This window comes from Neopelma chrysocephalum, unplaced genomic scaffold (genome assembly GCF_003984885.1).
Source record: "Neopelma chrysocephalum unplaced genomic scaffold, ASM398488v2 Primary Assembly neopelma1_95, whole genome shotgun sequence".
Taxonomy (NCBI): domain Eukaryota; kingdom Metazoa; phylum Chordata; class Aves; order Passeriformes; family Pipridae; genus Neopelma; species Neopelma chrysocephalum.
The window spans coordinates 439,176-445,974 of NW_020897757.1; positions in this window are offsets into that span (position 1 = coordinate 439,176).

Here is a 6,799-nt window from a genome sequence, read left to right on the forward strand (position 1 = left end):
ATGTTTGTGGAAGAAAGGGTTTGGTTTATTGGAGAGGGGAAAATGGATTTTACTGTTTCAAGCCAGTCTTTCTTCTAAAAAAAAAAAGATATTTGGAGTAGGGAAAGGAAAGTTTTTTGGGGGGTGGGGTTTCAAGACTAAAGGTGTTTCAGGAAAATGCCTGTTTTGCAAGAAAATGGGATTCTTATCAAAATGGAATTAAAATATTAGAGAATTAAGAATAGAGATTCAAGGGAGTCCATTTGCCCCTGATCCTGGCGAAGTGTTGACAGACTGGGGTTACCCTGTGCATTTCCTTTCATCTGTTACCACATTCCTCCACCTCCACACCTGCTATTTCCTCCTGGCCACACCAGAAGTTCGGGAAACTCCAAAAACCAGGAAGCCCAAAGCAGGTCTGGACATTGCAGCTTTAATCTCGGCCTAACGGTGCCACGAGTCACTGGGAATTTATATCATCTTTATTCCCTTCCTGTGACTCATTTCTCAGACTGACTCATCCTCTTAGTTAGGAGGTTTTTTCCCCTGTGGAAAGCACAGCTTGTTTTTTAGCCAGAGCTCTACCTTCCATTTTATTTAGGGTCACACTCAGCCTCTTTCTTAAGCTGGCCCAAGAAGGCAGAGCATCTGTTTTGGCAGCTGTCCTTCCCCTGCCACAGCTGTGCTTTGCCCTCCCTTGGGCACTGTCAGAGCCAGAAGCAAATGTCATTTATCCCCTGTGCTGGTGCCCCCAGGTCCTTCCCATCACTTAGTGTTTAGTCTCCCAGCCCTGCCAATATTCCCTCCGTCTCATGCCATTCAAAGCCTTTATCTGTGGTCCTGAGGGACCTGTTTCTGAGCTAGAGGAGAGTGAATCCAGCCAGAGCTTCACGAGACAGCAGAGACCCAGCTGCTCTGCCCAGGTAGGAGGGGAATGGCAGATTTCCAGGACAAAGCAGACATGAAGAGAACAATGTTATGCTTGGACATTAATCAGAGAGGCCATTCCAGGGCCCGGGGGGTCCCTGAGGATGTGAGAAAAAGGAAAGGATCAAGTGCTGCTCGATTAAATCACAGAATCACAGCATCATTAAGGTGGGAAAAGCCCTCTGAGATGATCAAATCCAACTGTTAAACCAGCACTGCCAAGGCCCAGCATTAAATGATGGGCCCAAGCATCTCATCACAGTCTACAAATTCCTGGGCAGGGGCAGAGGAGGGGCAGGGACTGAGCTCTGCTCTGGGGGACCAGGGACAGCACCCAGGGAACGGCTGGAGCTGTGTCAGGGCAGGCTCAGGTTGGATCTCAGGCAAAGGTTCTTCCCCCAGAGGCTGGTTGGGCACTGCCCAGGCTCCCCAGGGCAGTGGGCACAGCCCCAAAGCTGCCAGAGCTCCAGGAGGGTTTGGCTGATCCTCTGGGGCACAGGGGGTGACTCTTGGGGCTGGGCCTGTGCAGGGCTGAGGGTTGGACTGGATGATCCTTGGGGAAAATTCCATGATTCTGCAATTCCGTGATTCCGTGACATCTGTTAATCCTCCAGGAATGGGGACTCCACCCCTGCCCTGGGCAGCTGTGCCAGGGCTGGACAACCCTTTCCATGAAGAAATTTTCCTCAATATCCAACCTGACCCTCCCCTGGCACAGCTTGAGGCCGTTTCCTCTCCTCCTGTCCCTTGTTCCCTGGGAGCAGAGCCCGACCCCCCCCGGCTCCCCCCTCCTGTCAGGGGGTTGCAGAGCCAGAAGGTCCCCCCTGAGCCTCCTTTTCTCCAGGCTGAGCCCCCCCAGCTCCCTCAGCTGCTCCTGCTGCTCCAGCCCCTTCCACAGAAAGAAGAGAAACGAACACTCCGAGCCCTACAATTCCCCTGTTCTACCCCTCCTGGTTTGGGTGTGGAGTTCTGACTCCCCCAGGTGAGCAAGGCTGGAGCCACACTCAGGTGTCCCCTCAGGGAACCTCCCCCAAGGATTCCTCAGCATGAACTTCACCACGACAACACGATTGACAATACTCAGAGAAACACAGCCACTCAACACTGAGGGAAGGATCTCCAGGCCTCGGGAACGGCGACATTTCTCCCTCGCACCTGGAATAAACTGTTCTCCTGGAGTGTTTTGGGGGGGGGGAGAGAAAACAAGTAGTGGCTACGAGCAAAGTGTGTGGTGTACAGTCAGGACAGCATTTCATTAGCATGATGATTAGATTTGGGCTGAAATCCTGATAAAACTGATCTCGAAGCAGCCAGAAATGAAATCCCTGAAGCAGTTTTGTAATGCAAGCATTTGAGGAGCCCGAGTAGCTGCAGGCAGCAGAGGCCTGGCTCTGATGAATTTAATAAGCACTGGGAACTTTGTTTGTATCAGATACAGAAGGAACAGCCCAGAGCCAGGTTGCTGTAGCATATTGTGGGAGAACATATTTTATTTATTATTGAGTGCTGTATCAGAAAGAATTTTCTTCAGAACCTCCCTCTGCTCCTTATTTTTAGTTTTTCTCTCCTCTGTTCAACTTTCCTGGATGTTTGATGCATTTTTCATCCTCTGTCTTCGCTGGACTTCGCCTCTCTGCCTCTTTTCCAAAATTTCCTCTGTGGGCATGGTCTGAAGAACTTGGGGTTCTCAGTGAGGCTTTCATGAAAGGGTTTTCTAATGTTCTAATCCATCCCAAGGCAAAACAGTGGGTTTAATGGGACTCTGAGAGGGCACCTGCCCTGAACTGTGTAGGAACACCAAGATCATCCACCCTGAAGCCCCATGGAAATCTCAGGGACAGGTTACATGGGTAAGAAGAAGACAACAGCAAAAAGACAGATGGTGTTGGGTGTTCAGTTGTAGAAGAACTCAACTAAAATTCAGCCATTTCTCCTCAAGATTCCCAGGAAGGCAGATAAAACATTCTGGCTTTTAGGATTGGTGTCTTATTAGAATTACACCAGTCAGTGAACTTGGCTGTGTCTCTAATGGGAAACTCACAGAAATTGTGATTATTTCTCTTAGTTCCAGGCATTTTATTTGGGGAGCAGAGGCAGACCAAGGAGCACATTCTCCAACCCTGTCTGCTGGTCTGGATATATTTTATCCTGAGGCTGTGGAGACCTTTTGAACCCTGGATTTGGAAAAGACATCTCCAACTGAGGGTTGGTCTGGGCAGGATTGGCAGCAGGTCATGGATAACTGAATGCTCTGGAGAACCTGTTTTTTTCATCTGCCAAAGACTTGGAGCTGTTATGTCTCTGCAATTCAGCACAACAAAAAGATTCTTCATGATGAAGCAACCAAAAGCTCTGTCCGAGTCACTCAAGGCTCCGTGAGAAAAACTACGAAGTCTTTGCACGCCAGTAAAATTTTCTGTGGATGGAAACCTGCAGGAAAGGTTAATTCTAGGACAAATCCCCCTATTTATGCACTGAGGAGCTGCTCTTCCTAGAAACTACTGCTCATGACAAGAAATCACTTCTCTAAATTGCAACTCGAAGTGACATTTGGCCTGTTAATACCCAGAGAGTCTAAGCTGACTACGATCATTCTTTTATTACATTCTCTGGCCTCTAATATCTTTTAGTTCTTTCAGTGCTGTGGTTGGTCTGGAGCTGTTTTGTTGCAGGGGACAGCAACATAACCCTGCTGTTACATCTTGGCATCAACCAGGCAGGGGCAGAGGACAAAAGCTGCATGACAACGAGATGTTTGCAACACGGGAGCGAAGCTGCCGTGATCAGAGTCTTCTACGAGATGAAGAGTGGGTTTGGATACAGATTTAATTTTGCCTGGCTGCAGGAACCTTACAGCTCCTGCCCCTGCTGCCAGCAGAGAGTGTGAGCGTATCTTGGGCTGAAATAACTCACGGGGAGGTTTGGAAGGGTCGAATTTGGAGCATCTGTTGGTCTGTGGGGCTGCACTTCTTGTGCCGAGTCCTGCTGGGTGAACACGACCTTTGGCCTCAGCACTGACCTTCCCAAACTCTTTCCCTGAGTTTTCCACAACCTCTCAGGGCAGGCTCGTGGGCTTGTAACATGAGCAGTGGGTGGCATAATGGGGCTCTGAGTGGTTTGGACTTAAAAAACATTGTTAATGAGACCTTATTGCAGTCACAAATTCCTGGGCAGGGGCAGAGGAGGGGCAGGGACTGAGCTCTGCTCTGGGGGGACCAGGGACAGCACCCAGGGAACGACTGGAGCTGTGTCAGGGCAGGGCCAGGTTGGATCTCAGGCAAAGGTTCTTCCCCCAGAGGCTGGTTGGGCACTGCCCAGGCTCCCCAGGGCAGTGGGCACAGCCCCAAGGCTGCCAGAGCTCCAGGAGGGTTTGGCTGATCCTCTGGGGCACAGGGGGTGACTCTTGGGGCTGGGCCTGTGCAGGGCTGAGGGTTGGACTGGATGATCCTTGGGGGTCCCTCCCAACTCAGCATATTCTGGGATTCTGGGATCTGACAATCTGACGACCTTCCTCCAGCCCCAGTGGAACTCTGCAGAGGAGCTTCACAGTTCCCAGACCAGGCAACCAGGATGGTTCAAATCCCAGGACACCACGGAACCCTTGGAGCAGGAGCTGCTCCCATCCCATGGCAGTTCCTTCTCCACTGGCACAATCCAGCTCCAGCAGCCCCTGCAGCTTTGTGGTGAGAAGGAGAGGAGGTTCAGGGCTGAGCTGCAGCACCAGAGGTCGGATCAGTGCTGTAGGTCTGTCCTCTGGGACTAATTTAGGCAGGTGGAACAAGGCCAGCTCCACAACTTGAAGCACTCAGGACTCCTGACCTGAAACTTTCCCCACAGGGCAGGTGCCCCCGACACAGCCCGAAGAGAAGAAGAAAGAGAAAAGATGAGATTTATTTTTCTCTTGAAAGAGATTATTTCAAATCCACCTCCAACCCACAGAGACTTTTATACCAGAGGATATAAATAGCAATAATGCTCAAAGATGTAGGAAACCCAGGTCTGCTTCTCTCAGCTTCCTAAGATTAAAAGCCACAGTCTCTTAAGACCTGGCCACCATAGAGAGGTGGTGACTATGGAAGGGCTCTGGCTCTTTAATTCAGTTTCTTTTTAATTCAGTGTCTTTTTAATTCTGTTTCTCTTTAATTCTGCATTTAGGCATCAACCCTTCATATGTGAGTTTCACTTTAGTTACTTAGGTCTTGGTTTTGATACAGAATCCTGCACCCTTTTGGCTTGAAGAGCCACCATGGCCCGTTAAAGAGTCCTCCTGTTTGTATCCCTTCAGCCAAGACCTTCCTCCACCCTAAATTTACATCTCATTTCCCATTTCCAGCAGGAGGAAATGAAGGTCATTTGTGCAGCAGCACTTGGGTGGAATTGCAAAACGTGTGGGAGAGCGTGAGACAAATGAGCGTGGCAAGAAAACGAGCTCTCAGTATTTTATGGGAGAAAACCTTGTTCCCATTAGTAAAATACAGATTTGTTATGACATTTGGAGTCTTAGCTGTGATATGCATAATATTTCCTTGGAATATCTGGCAGCTGTATCACTGTTCAAAATATCTATTAAATGCTACATCTCGATGTAAGAGCAACCAATAAAACTTGTTTATTTACCTTTGAAACCTCTGACAGAGGAAAGCATATCACTCTCTAGATATATTTCCCCTTTCAAATCTAGTAGATATTTGAAATGACAGCAATAAAAGGGGGAAAAAACTATAGATTTTCTTTCCTGCTCTCCATTTACCGTGGACAAAACAAAGACTATCAAAATGCATTTATTTATTTATCTATCACTGCTGGCTTTTGAATGCACCAAAAAGGAAAAATCAAAGGCTTGGCCTGATGCTCTTGTACAATTGCATAAAATATCCAAGAGGGACCAATAATCACCATCATCACCGAGTTCTCCTCTGTAATCAATCTTCAGGAAAAAAGGAGCGTTTTGTTTTTATTGGCATTTATGGTCCTGTTTGTTGTCCCCGTGCTGGGCCAGCACAGTTTTTTCCTGGCTGGCTCGTGCCTGTGAACACACACACACACACACACCCACTCCAGCTCCTCTCAACTATCAATTCCCCAAAATTGCTTTCAATTCTGCGACTGTAACATTTCAAAGCAGAGTGGCTGAAATAAAATAGGACATTAAAGCAGGCTGGTGGGTTCAGGCAAGTGCACAGCAAGCAGGGAAGGCAGGAATAAGACCCTTGCTTTCCCACTTGATGAAGGTTACGGTCTCCTGGTGACTTGTTTTCTTGACTTGAATATCATTTGAGATTTTTTTCCAGTCCTGTTACAGGCAGAGCTTTAGACACATGAGATGGGTCGTGGATCAGGAGGAGCAAAGGGCAGCTCGACCTTGTCTCTTGTCACTTCGTTGGCTCAGCAGGACACAACACTCTGTGTGTTAAATCCTGAAGTTTATAAGGAGGTGAATCGAGGTGGAGGTTGGGAACAGGGACAGAGAGAAAATGCAAACCTGTACCTTTTGTGATTCCCTCAAATCGCTCCAAATAACTGAAGAAATGCACAAAAAAAAGGAGTATTTGGTAATTTTTTTCCCACATAAAAGAGAGTGAGATCTTGGCCAGGTGATGCTGCTAATCCAGAGGCTGGATGAGCTGGGCTTAATTCTCATCTTGAGCACCAAGAAGATGGTTTTATTAAGACCTGAAATTGTTTTTCATTTCTTTTACCTCCTCTTGTTTGTTTGTGTGATTTTTCAAGGTGATTGCTGAAAAGAGTTTGTGATCCAGGGAAGGGGAGAGCCAGGGGAAGGGAAGGGAAGGGAAGGTTTGGGAAGGGAAGGTTTAGGAAGGGAAGGTTTGGGAAGGGAAGGTTTAGGAAGGGAAGGTTTGGGAAGGTTTGGGAAGGGAAGGTTTGGGAAGGT